This window comes from Eriocheir sinensis, chromosome 30 (assembly GCF_024679095.1).
Source record: "Eriocheir sinensis breed Jianghai 21 chromosome 30, ASM2467909v1, whole genome shotgun sequence".
Taxonomy (NCBI): Eukaryota; Metazoa; Arthropoda; class Malacostraca; order Decapoda; family Varunidae; genus Eriocheir; species Eriocheir sinensis.
The window spans coordinates 4,099,926-4,113,411 of NC_066538.1; the positions used below are offsets into that span (position 1 = coordinate 4,099,926).

Below are 13,486 nucleotides of genomic sequence, written 5' to 3' on the forward strand. Positions count from 1 at the left end.
CATCGTTATATCTCTACTATGACGCGTGTTTTTTTTGTTGTTTTTGTTGTTGTTTCTGTTGTTGTTTTTTTCTGGTTGTAACTGACATCTATTATGAGTCTGGGTTTTGTTATTGTTTAGTAGGTTACACTGTGTTGTTGTTGTTGTTGTTGTTGTTGTTGTTGTTGTAAGCATCTATTATCACGTTCATTACTGTCATCGTTTCGTTGTTCTTGTTCTTGTTGTTGCTTATGTTGTAACTATTTTTCTCTCTACTACTACTACTACTACTACTACTACTACTACTACTACTACTACTACTACTACTTACCACTATATACTACTATTACAACTTACACTACTGCTTCTAATACCAACACTTATTACCGCTGAACACCTCTTAATAACAAAATAGCATCAACAACACTATGAACACCACCACCAACAACAACAACCACACCACCACAAGCAAACACACCAAGCAACTCAACCGTCACTCACATCCGTCCGGGCGGTCAATCACTCCCTCGGGTCTTGTTCTCGTCACTCTGGACATTCGGAGAACTCGCTCGCTATGGTTTTCCCTCACCTCGCTTCCCCTCTTTACCACGGCTACCCGGCTTCCGTCCACTGCCGTCGCACAGCTCGCCCGCCCCGGCATTACCTCACCTCGCGTCAGCCATCTTCCCACGCTAGCCTGGCTTTTGTTTTCTCTGGCTTGCCAGCGATACGCGCGGCAGTTTGGTCACATCACATGCATATCATATCATATCATAACAACACTAGCCGCTATGGCGGAAGCACTTGTTGGATTCGCTCTGTCCACAATTACTCTTGCCACTTGTTTTGTAGCCAGTGAGGACTTAAAGAAGAAAAGTGAAACGAAAGTGGATAAAACCATGGCTGGCAAGTGTGTTCGCTCTTGCTCTTGCTGCACAGGTGACCCGTTGAAAAGTCACCGAGGTCAAATGAGAACTGAATATTATATTTCCATTAAAGAAAAAAAATACATTTGGAAATTTTCTTGTATTGTTGTCTAGCTCTTTTTTTACTCATTTAAAGTCCCTCCCCAAAAAAGAAATGGAATATTTTTTTGATTGCATGTATGCTGAATAAACGATAGTTTCTTATTACCTTCCATTCGGCTACCGCTATCGCTAGCAGTACATGCCAGTGAAAACGGTCCGTATCGATAGCTCAAAGAAGCCGGTATCAATCGCTTGTGCGGCGCAAATGGGTGGCCGATCAAGCCGTACCGCTGCATCCAGCGATATCAGTAGCTAGTGTGACCGCACCTTCCGCCTAGCCAAATGCCTCTTGTAACAGTGTTCAACCCGCCTAGCCAAATGCCTCTTGTGGCAGTGTTTAACCCGCCTAGCCAAATGCCTCTTGTGACAGTGTTCAACCCGCCTAGCCAAATGCCTCTTGTGACAGTGTTCAACCCGCCTAGCCAAATGCCTCTTGTGACAGTGTTTAACCCGCCTAGCCAAATGCCTCTTGTGACAGTGTTCAACCCGCCTAGCCAAATGCCTCTTGTGACAGTGTTCAACCCGCCTAGCCAAACGCCTCTTGTGACAGTGTTCAACCCGCCTAGCCAAACGCCTCTTGTGACAGTGTTCAACCCGCGTAGCCAAACGCCTCTTGTGACAGTGTTCAACCCGCCTAGCCAAACGCCTCTTGTGACAGTGTTCAACCCGCCTAGCCAAATGCCTCTTGTGACACTGTTTTAACCCGCCTAGCCAAATGCCTCTTGTGACAGTGTTCAACCCGCCTAGCCAAATGCCTCTTGTGACACTGTTTTAACCCGCCTAGCCAAATGCCTCTTGTGACAGTGTTTAAACCCGCCTAGCCAAATGCCTCTTGTGACAGTGTTTAAATCCGCCTAACCAAATGCCTCTTGTGACAGTGTTTAAATCCGCCTAGCCAAATGCCTCTTGTGACAGTGTTTAAACCCGCCTAGCCAAATGCCTCTTGTGACAGTGTTCAACCCGCCTAGCCAAATGCCTCTTGTGATAGTGTTCAACCCGCCTAGCCAAATGCCTCTTGTGACAGTGTTCAACCCGCCTAGCCAAATGCCTCTTGTGACACTGTTTAAACCCGCCTAGCCAAATGCCTCTTGTGACAGTGTTCAACCCGCCTAGCCAAATGCCTCTTGTGACAGTGTTCAACCCGCCTAGCCAAATGCCTCTTGTGATAGTGTTCAACCCGCCTAGCCAAATGCCTCTTGTGACAGTGTTCAACCCGCCTAGCCAAATGCCTCTTGTGACAGCGTTCAACCCGCCTAACCAAATGCCTCTTGTGATAGTGTTCAACCCGCCTAGCCAAATGCCTCTTGTGACACTGTTTAAACCCGCCTAGCCAAATGCCTCTTGTGACAGTGTTCAACCCGCCTAACCAAATGCCTCTTGTGATAGTGTTCAACCCGCCTAGCCAAATGCCTCTTGTGATAGTGTTCAACCCGCCTAGCCAAATGCCTCTTGTGACAGTGTTCAACCCGCCTAGCCAAATGCCTCTTGTGACAGTGTTCAACCCGCCTAGCCAAATGCCTCTTGTGACAGTGTTCAACCCGCCTAGCCAAATGCCTCTTGTGACAGTGTCTAACCCGCCTAGCCAAATGCCTCTTGTGACAGTGTTTAACCCGCCTAGCCAAATGCCTCTTGTGACAGTGTCTAACCCGCCTAGCCAAATGCCTCTTGTGACAGTGTTTAACCCGCCTAGCCAAATGCCTCTTGTGACAGTGTCTAACCCGCCTAGCCAAATGCCTCTTGTGACAGTGTTTAAACCCGCCTAGCCAAATGCCTCTTGTGACAGTGTCTAACCCGCCTAACCAAATGCCTCTTGTGACAATGATATAAGAAAGAATGCCTCTAGGAAAGATTTGTAGCCCGGGGTCAGTTTATTTATTACCGAGGGTTTGTTCTTGATTTTTTTTTACCTCTTTTGTTATATACCGGAAAGGAGACAGCTCAAGGGCAAAAAAAAGAGAAGTAAAGAAAAAAAAAACCTGAGAGTTGCTTGATAGTTTAAATGAAGTGTTAGGGATTTTGTGTTTGTTAAAAAAATGTAAAATTGAAAATGCGGCTAAACAGATTGACAGGTAAGAAGACAGGCAGGCAAGTCGTCAGCTAGGTAGGTAGTTAAGTAGATAGGTAGAGGTAGTTATATAGAAGGTAGTCAAGCGGTAGATAGAAATAGGTTGATGAAGGTAGGTAAGTAGAATAGCAAAGGTAGTTAGATTTATAGATGAATAGATAGATAGATAGAGAGACAGGTAGATAGATATACAGATAAGTAGATAGATACGTGTACCATAGAGTAACCTACATCCATATACATCCATCTACCCCCCCCCCCCCTCTTTCATTGACCTCTCCCCTTAGTGCCCCCCTTCTCTCTCTCTCTCTCTCTCTCTCTCTCTCTCTCTCTCTCTCTCTCTCTCTCTCTCTCTCTCTCTCTCTCTCTCTCTCTCTCTCCAGTGTGTTTATTTCCCGGAAAGCTGATTGGAGGAGAGAGAGAGAGAGAGAGAGAGTGTTAGTTGCGAGAAAAGTTGATACCAGTGTGAGTCACCCACCGAGAGAGAGAGAGGGAGATCGATTAATAACCATGACCACTCTACACCTACAACAACAACAACAACAAGGAAGAAGGGAAAAAAAAGGAGAAAAAATAACAATAAAAATAAACAAAATGAACAACAACAATAACAAACACTCCAACCAACACAATATAAGACAAATTAAGAGTGACACTATGGAGAGACTGCCAGAAGGAGAGAGGAGGGGAAGGAGGAGGGAAGGGGAGAGGGGGGGAAGGTGAAGAAGGAGGAGGAGGAAGGGAGACAAAAGAGGGGGAGGGAGGGGAAAGAGAAAGGAGGGAGAAACCACTACCAACATACCAACGCATAAACCACCTCACCAGCGCCTTCTAGACACTCACTTTGAACGCTGACGCAACGGCCGGCCACGCAAGGAAGGCAGGGCAGGGTAGCATCTCAGGAACTTGGCACGCGTAAGGGGGGGTTCCTCGTGCCACTCAGAACCTGGCACATTTCTCAGGGAGCTTCTTCGCCCCTGCCTCTGTGGGTGCGTCACGGGAGGGTGTGTATAAATAGGTGATTACAGGTGCATCAGCAGGACTGGTATGTGTATATAGAAGCTTTAGAGATTGTTAGAAGGTGGTGAATGGATAGATTGGTATGCAGGGTTGGAGGTTATGTAGATGTTTAGTTTGGTTAATGGATTGATGAGATATATAAATAGATAGAGATGCATATTTTTTTGGTATTTAAAGACATGTAGTCAGACAGGACAAATGCACACAGGTAGGAAGATAAATAAATAGGTAGACAGACAGACAGACACAGACAGAAATAGAAAGGAAGAACGATAAATAAATAGGCAGACTGACAGACAGACACAGACAGAAATAGACAGGAAGAAAGATAAATGAATAGGCAGACAGACAGACAGACACAGACAGAAATAGACAGGAAGAAAGATAAATAAATAGGCAGACAGACAGACGGACACAAACAAAGATAAACAGGAAGGAAGATAAATGAATAGCCAGACAGACAGACAGACACAGACAGAGGTAGACAGGAAGAAAGATTAATGAATAGCCAGACAGACACAGACAGACAGGTAGACAGACAAGACACAGATAAAGTTATACAGGAAGATTGATAGATATAAACACATTGATAGACCAGTATAGACAGGCACAGACGGACAGATAAAATGTACATAACAGAAGCTAAAAAAAAATGTTAATAAATCTTACATATATTGATACAAATTGGTCTAGAAAAAAAATATCTAAAACACACACACACACACACACACACACACACACACACACACACACACACACACACACACACGCACGGACAACAAAAAACATGACCTCACTGTGGTAATTTCTTTTCTCGGAATCTTGGAGAAATAAAATCCGAAAACGTGATCTTTTTTGTGCATATTATTTTCCCTGCGTCTCAAATATCCTGCGGTTGAGAGAGAGAGAGAGAGAGAGAGAGAGAGAGAGAGAGAGAGAGAGCTGCCGGTCACCGTGAACTCGTCAATTTCGTCTGTTTGTTTGCTATTCACGACTTTTTCATGTAAACGCTCCCTCGCTGTGTTATGGTTCCTCTCGGCGCTTCCTCATTTTTTATCGCCTAAGTCTTTCCTCACGTGTTTAAACCATCTCTATTTTTGGGTTATAATTCCGTACCCTCCATCTTCCTTTCCTTTCCCTATTCCCTTTCTTCCCATATTCATCTTTAGTATTTAAGTTCCCTCATCTTTTATCGCCTAAATCTTTCCTCACGTGTTTAAACAATCTCTATTTTTGGGTTCTAATTCCATACTCTAGTTAACCTTCATCTTCCTTTCCTTTCCCTATTCCCTTTCTTCCCATATTCATCTTTATTATTTAAGTTCCCTCATCTTTTATTGCTTAAGTCCTGTCTCACGTGTTTAAACCATCCCTATTTTTGGGTTATAATTCCGTAACCTCCATCTTCCTTTCCTTTCCCTATTCCCTTTCATCCCATTTTCATCTTTAGTATTTCAGTTATCTCATCTTTTATTATCTAAGTCAAGTGTCTAAACCATCTCTATTTTTAGGGGTGCAGTTCTTATTTACCTTCCTTTTTCCCATTTTTTTCTCCCCCTTCACCCTCTCCTCGTCTTAAATCTTCTATTCCTAAGGGTTATGTAAGTTATTTGAATCGTTTTCTTATAAGTTTTAGTCATTTATATTTTTTGGTCTAATTCCCTGCAGTTTTTTAGTTATCCTCTCTTTTCCATACCTCTCCATCTTCCTTTTATCTTTGCTATTCTCTAAGGTTCAGCATTCTTTATTACTTCAGTTTTTTCAGTGTTAAAGTCATCTCTATTTTTGCGGGTCTAATTTCGGTCATTTCTTGTTATCCTTGCTTCTCCTTACCTCCTTTTCCCTTCCCTTTCTCTCTCCTATTCTCTAAGGTTCAGCATTCTTCAATACTTCAGTTCTCTCAGTGTTAAAATCATGTCTATTTAGGGGGGGTCTAATTTCGGTCATTTCTTGTTATCCTCGCTTCTCCTTACCTCCCTTTCTCTCTCCTATTCTCTAAGGTTCAGCATTCTTCAATACTTCAGTTCTCTCAGTGTTAAAATCATGTCTATTTTGGGGGGGTTAATTTCAGTCATTTCTTGCTATCCTCGTTTCTCCTTACCTCCTCTTCCCTTCCCTTTCTCCTCGTGGTAATCTTTCTTATTCTTCTAGTTCTATTTTAAGCTATTTCTCACGTTTCCTCACATCTGTTAAAGCAGTGAATCTTATACATACATTACATCTGTTAAAGCATTGAAAGCTATACATTACTTGAGGTGTTTCTGGTTAAAGCTATCGTCATTCATGGTTGTAATTCTGTGCACTTTCAGCCAACCTTTCTTTTCTTTTCCTCTCCTCATTCCTCTTTTCCTCCAGTTAGCTTTTTTGATTCTATTGTTAAACGTTATTTCTTTTTTTTTTCACGCATCTTCTCACATGTATTTAAGTCATCTCTATTTTCAAGGTCTAATTCTGTGCAGTTCTAGTTGTCGTCTCTTTTCCTAACCTCTCCCCGTTCCCTTCTCTCCTCTTGCTAATCTTTTTCACTCTTCCTCAATTCTAAGACAAATGATGCGTTTTCTCTCACAAGCATTAAAACCATCTCTATTAATGGTCAAACTCTTTGCATGCACTTCTAGCTAACCTCTCCTTGCCTTACCTGACGCGTTTTCTCTCACAAGCATTTAAACCATTTCTACTTAAGGGTCTAATTCTATGCACTTCTAGCTAACCTCTCCTCCCCTTACCTCTCCTTGTTCCCTTCTCTAATCTTGCTAATCTTTTTCACTCTTCCTGTAATCCAAGACATCTCACGCGTTTTCTCTCACAAGCAATTAAACCATTTCTATTTAAGGGTCTAATTCCATGCACTTCTAGCTAACCTCTCCTCCCCTTACCTCTCCCCGTTCCCTTCTCTCATCTTGCTAATCTTTTTCACTCTTCCTCTAATCCAAGACATCTGACGCGTTTTCTCTCACAAGCCTTTAAACCATTTCTACTTAAAGGTCTAATTCTATGCACTTCTAGCAAACCTCTCCTCGCCTTACCTCTCCCCGTTCCCTTGTCTCATCTTGCTAATCTTTTTCATTCTTCCTCTGTTCTAAGATGTCTGACGCGTTTTCTCTCACAAGCCTTTAAACCATCTCTATTTAAGGGTCAAACTCTATGCACTTCTAGCTAACCTATCTTTTCCTTACCTCCACTTCCCTCCCCCTTTCTCCTCCTCTTGATAATCTTCTCTGTTACATGAGATAACTGCATTTGTTTCACGCGTATAAGCTATTTCCACCTCCTTGTCTAATTCCGACCCTATATATAGCAAGCCACTCCCTCTCCTCTCTGCTCTCTTGCCTCTCACATCATTCAGTCTATTATTAAGTTAATCATCATCAAAGCGTAAGGAGAAAGAAGAGAGATGAGGGGGGGGGGGGGGGGGGGCAATGCAGCCGTGCCAATATCAACTAGTGAATTATTAGCTGTGTAGAGGAAGAGGAAAAGGAGGGGAGTGGGGAGGAGAGGAAGAGGAAGGAGAGAGGGCACAGGGGGAGAGTCACAGGAGGAAAAGAATGAAGAGAGTGGGAAGGAGAAAGTAAAGAGTGGGTGGAGGATGGATACTGTAATGAGAGAGAGAGAGAGAGAGAGAGAGAGAGAGAGAGAGAGAGAGAGAGAGAGAGAGAGAGAGAGAGAGAGAGAGAGAGAGAGTGTGGATTGGAGGAAGAGGTGTAAGAAGAACTAACGAAAAGAGAAGAGAAAGCGAGAAGGAGGAATAGAGAGGAGGGCAAGAAGAAAGTAGAAGGAAGAGGAGGAAAAAAGGAAACTAGAGCAGAGAGAGAGAGAGAGAGAGAGAGAGAGAGAGAGAGAGAGATACGGTTCTAAAAATATTGGAGCAAGGACGAGAGGAGAGAGAGAGAGAGAGGAAAGAGAGAGAGAGAGAGAGAGAAGAGAGAGATGGAGAGAAGAGGAAAATTACACCAAGAGTAAGAAAAGGGAAAAGGAAAGAAAGGAAATAAAGAAAATGATGTAGAAATGCAAAGAAAAGAACCGCATTTGGGGAGAAGAAAAGTAATAAGGATGAAGATAGTAAGATAAGGATGAGGAAGATTTAAAGAAACAACAATTACACCAGAAGGAGATGAGAGAGAGAGAGAGAGAGAGAGAGAGAGAGAGAGAGAGAGAGAGAGAGAGAGAGAGAGAGAGAGAGAGAGAGAGAGAGAGAGAGAGAGAGAGAGAGAGAGAGAGAGAGAGAGAGAGAGAGAGAATGTGAACGGAATGGACGAAATACTATAGATCAAGGTCTCGGTCTTGGTTAATAAGTGACGTAGAAGTGACGTCACACACACGCCTATGACGCAACGGGGCACAACGATGACGAAACGACCCTCTCTCTCTCTCTCTCTCTCTCTCTCTCTACGTCACAGATACGTCATAATGAGGAAGTGAGAGATGTGATGACGTTATGAAGCTGTCCAAACACCGTCCCGGAACACACACACACACACACACACACACACACACACACACACACACAGGAGCTTATACCGTACACATAAAAGGGATTAGATTCCATTCCGGATCCTATTCTGTGAGTGTGCCAACGCCCGGAAGAGAGAGAGAGAGAGAGAGAGAGAGAGAGAGAGAGAGAGAGAGAGAGAGAGAGAGAGAGAGAGAGAGAGAGAGAGAGAGAGAGATAGATTATGATGAACAACTATATAGATAAATAGATAGATGGATAGATAGATAGATATAGATACAGACGAATAGATGAATGAATAGACAGAAAGGGAGATGCATAAATATACAAATCGGCTCTCTCTCTCTCTCTCTCTCTCTCTCTCTCTCTCTCTCTCTCTCTCTCAAGGTGGCCCAAAAAGGTTCCTGCCCACCAAAGTTTCGTCAAAGATTCAGGATGACTTACAATCCTTGGACCCACCGCGCCGACACTGTTGCCACATCCTGAAGGAGTGCCACCCGGGGAGTCCGTCTGTCTGTCTGTCTGTCTGTCTGTCTGTCTGCCTAGGTATGTGTGTCTGTCTGCCTGTCTGTCTAGGTATGTCCGTCTATGTGTCTGTTTGTCTGCCTGTCTGTCTGCCTAAGAATGCTCGTCTGTGTCTGTTTGTCTGCCTGTCTGTCTGTCTAGGTACGTATGTCCGTCTATGTGTGTCTGTCTGTCTGTCTATATTCTATCACGAAATACATAGATGTTTAAATGTATAGAATGAACGAAATAGACAGGTTAATAATAAATACATAAAACTAAATTAATGAAGAAATATATATAGATTATTACATATATAAATAAACAAATAAATATATAAACATTGAGAGAAACCGGAAGGAAGGAAGGAAGGAAGGAAGGAAAACATAAGCTAATAAATACAGAGACAGATCAATGAATTAATAAATACGAAAAAAAAAGAAAGGAAGGATAATTTATAGTTCATTTTACTTGATTTGGCTTGGCTTGCATTTCTAGGTGATTCTCTCTCTCTCTCTCTCTCTCTCTCTCTCTCTCTCTCTCTCAGCATCACTGGGCAATATAATCAAATTCGTCACGTCCAATTTAATAAGGCTAACAAGCAATACAACGTCACCCCTAGTATCTGGTCCTCGTCAAATAACAAACTAACTAACTAACTAACTAACTAACAATATACAAAACTACGGGCCAAGTTCACAGTCCAAAAGAGTAGTGTCATTGTAAGCCTTCCTGTGTCTGCATTTCCTCCTGCCTACGACTTGTACACTTTCGAGAGAGGAGGTCATTGTAAGCCTTCCTGTGTCTGCATTTCCTCCTGCCTACGACTTGTACACTTTCGAGAGAGGAGGTCATTGTAAGCCTTCCTGTGTCTGCATTTCCTCCTGCCTACGACTTGAACACTTTCGAAAGGGAAGTATCACGACACCTCTCCCAGTGATCCCGACCTTCTGTTTTGGAGTTATTTTACTATACAAGAAATGGAAATAAGACAAAGAAAAAAATCAATGAAAGGAATGAAGGGCAATTGGTTGGGGAAGATAGAAGAGGAAAGTAGAGAGAAAAGGAGAAAGGTGCAGGAATGAAGGGAAGAAAAAGATAAACTGAAATTAGGACAGAGAATAAAAATCAGTGAAACAAAAGGAAGGGAATAGGCGGGAAAAATAGAATAGAAAGGTTGAATAGGAGAGAAAGTTGAGGAAATGAGGGGAAAGTGAAAGGAAAGGGAAGGAATTAGTGGGGGAAATAGAAAAGTTGAAAAGGAGAGAGAGAGAGAGAGAGAGAGAGAGAGAGAGAGAGAGAGAGAGAGAGAGAGAGAGAGAGAGAGAGAGAGAGAGAGAGAGAGAGAACGTAACGAGAAAGACAGAGAAGACAATGAGTGAAAGAAAGGAGAATTAAAAAACAATTGGAAAGCTGAAAAAAAAAAAAAGAGAGAAAGAAGCAGTAATGAGGGAGAGAGAAAGGTGAGGAAACAGGGAAAGAGACGGAGGGGAAAGACTGGGAAAATCAGCCTAACAAATTACCTAATGGACCCACTAGCCCACATAAATGTTACTATACAAATTTGTCCCGGGAAAGGAGTTGGTGCCCGGGGAAAGATTTTATGATGAACGTGAATGTCAGCGAGCTTCCTGTCCTGAGGTGAATCACGTAATTATAAATGTAGAGTTTTATTGTTTGTTTGTTTTAGCGTCTGTTTTGTTTTGTTGTTTGATTTCACTTGGTTGTTATTTAGGCCGTCATTTGTTTCTCTGCTTTCTTTATCTTATTTAGAGTCTTAAGAATATGATACAGCGCGTAAACCAGTGATAAATAAATTAGTAAATGGATAAATAAGGCTTAGTATTGACTTATATTACGGCGTTGGGTAAGAAAAAAGGGATAAAAATAAGCAATAAATAAGAAGGAAGACGTAAGTTCAACATAAACCAAACATTTACATAGATTTACATAGATATTCTGACCACACAGACTCTATGGTCCAGACTAGGTGGTTTGTCCTTTAAACCTAAGTGAAATCATATTAAATCTAATGCCACCAAGACTTTGCATTTGGACTTTAGTGAAAATTAAGTTGAAGGAAGTGGCGGTCGAGAGAGAGAGAGAGAGAGAGAGAGAGAGAGAGAGAGAGAGAGAGAGAGAGAGAGAGAGAGAGAGAGAGAGAGAGAGAGAGAGAGAGAGAGAGAGAGAGAGAGAGAGAGAGAGAGAGAGAGAGGAAAGTAAAATAATAAACCCCACCAGGAAGCTCCATATATCAATTACTGAAGTCCGGATTTCCTTCCTGCGTATTGATATTATTCTTTCTTGCGTCATCATTATCTTACAACACACACACACACACACACACACACACACACACACACACACACACACACACACACACACATTATAAAACCAACCCTGTAAGTGATTTAATTCCTGAAGCAACAATTAGACAAACATATATATTAAAAGTTAAATATCACACACACACACACACACACACACACACACACTGCAAAACCACCAACGCTGCAAACGATTTAATTAGCGATGCAACAAATCGTCAAATGTATTAATTAAAAGTTAAGCATCACTACCATACCTATGCAGACCACAACCCAGTCCAATTAAACCTTGCAACAACCTAACGCATTCACAGGCAAAGTAGTTTACGTCTGACAGCCACAGGTGAGCAATTAAATATGACAGGTGAGTAATTAAGGGATGCAAGAATTAAGAAGAGGTAAGAACGTAAGTCCATATTTCTAAACGTGTCGGGACCTCCGTTCGCTTGTTTGAAAAGCCTCTCGAAGAAGAAAACCCTTGGAACATAGTCGTAACGGGAACCCAAGACGTTTACAAAGACAGAGATACAGACAAACTGAGATACAAATAACGTGATCCTGGTGATAGTTTTCAACTACTCATCTAGATACAAATAACGTGATCCTGGTGATAGTTTGACACGACTTCTACATCTTGAACGGGGGAAAAAAAAAAAAAACATGAAAACCCGGTTAATCTTCCCCGTGGCCTTCGGAAATAGTTGTAATGGGAACCCGAGACGTTTAAAAGACTGAGATACAGAAATAAATTGATACTGTAGTCCGTTTCATTCCGTTTGTCCACTCGTGAACGTCGATGTGGCACCTGCTCATTGCTAGTTCGTGATTGCGTGAAGATCAACTTTATATTTTCACTGCAGTGATATACTCGATTGTTTATGTATACAAAAACCCTCAAGCCCTCTTATATGAACCGCAAACATGCCGATTTGCATCGATAATCTACCAAACAAGCACATGACAGAACTTGTTTATCAAACTAAATAGTCAGATCATACTCGAACATCTTGTAGCCTTTCAGATACCTATATTGCATCTCATTCAGGTACATAAAGTGATATCTGGCTCTGTAAGTGTCTATACATAAGGAATTTTGATGTATCGCATGTTACTAACATGTATAATATTCGAAATAGCCTGGCGTCACATTTAAGTTAGCCTATTATTTACTATTTCAAGTTATTTTGAATATTAATCATTATTCACATGCACTAAATTATTAAAGTACCCTTTATTTGCACTTGAAGAGCCAGATGTATTTAAATATACATGAAATGAGATGAATTATATGAATTTGAAAAACCATGCATAGATCGTTCGAGCATGATGACTTATTTGATACAAGCTTGTCTTTTCGCGTGCCTGTATGTTAGATTATATCGATCCAAATGACTGAGATGTTTTTTGTATACATAAACGTTCAAATATATTATTGAAAAATAAGCTTGAATATCTATCACAACAGTTGATTTTCCCGTATTCACGAACTAGAAATGCGCAGGTGCCACATCTATCGAAATTCCCTCTTCGTTGGTGGACAGACGAAATGAAACGGACCTTTTTTATATATTTAGTGATAGTTTTACACGACTTCTACATCTTGAACGGGAAAAAAACACCCATGAAAACCCCGCTGATCTTTGCTGTGGCCTTGGGAAATAGTCGTAATGGGACCCCGATACGTTTAATTGGACTTCACACCTGCGTTCATTAGTACCCAGCCAGCATAGAAGGAACACTGTCATTAGGCTGCCCCAGATAAGCTTTAATTAGTCACCACAAGCAACCACGGAGAAAAAAATGTGGAGATAATTGTTGGAAATGTTCGCTCGTAATTATTATGCAATGTTACCTGCGTTGCCTAATTGGTCACCACGCTGAGTGCAGGTGTAACTTTCAATTGGTTTATTTGTATGACGTGCGCAGCGATCATATGCTATCTTTAAAACAACGACAATAAGAAGACAAATAAAAATAGAAGTAAGAATAAGAATAAAAATAGGAATGACAAGAAAAGAAAAAAAGAAAGATGGTAAAAGGATAATATGACAAAATGCGCAAAGAAAAGGGAGACGAGAAAGATGATGAAGGAGAAAAAGAAGAAAGAGAAAAA

The 13,486-nt window shown here is 41.6% G+C and overlaps 1 long non-coding RNA gene across 1 annotated transcript in view; it reads right to left on the reverse strand.

Moving 5' to 3' along the window:
- LOC127005470 (uncharacterized) overlaps positions 1 to 13,486 on the reverse strand; it is a 38,301-nt gene that overhangs the window by 22,916 nt on the left and 1,899 nt on the right. The window contains exon 2 of the long non-coding RNA XR_007758562.1: positions 3,916 to 4,055. This is a non-coding gene — a long non-coding RNA (uncharacterized LOC127005470). The remainder of the gene's footprint in view (positions 1 to 3,915; positions 4,056 to 13,486) is intronic.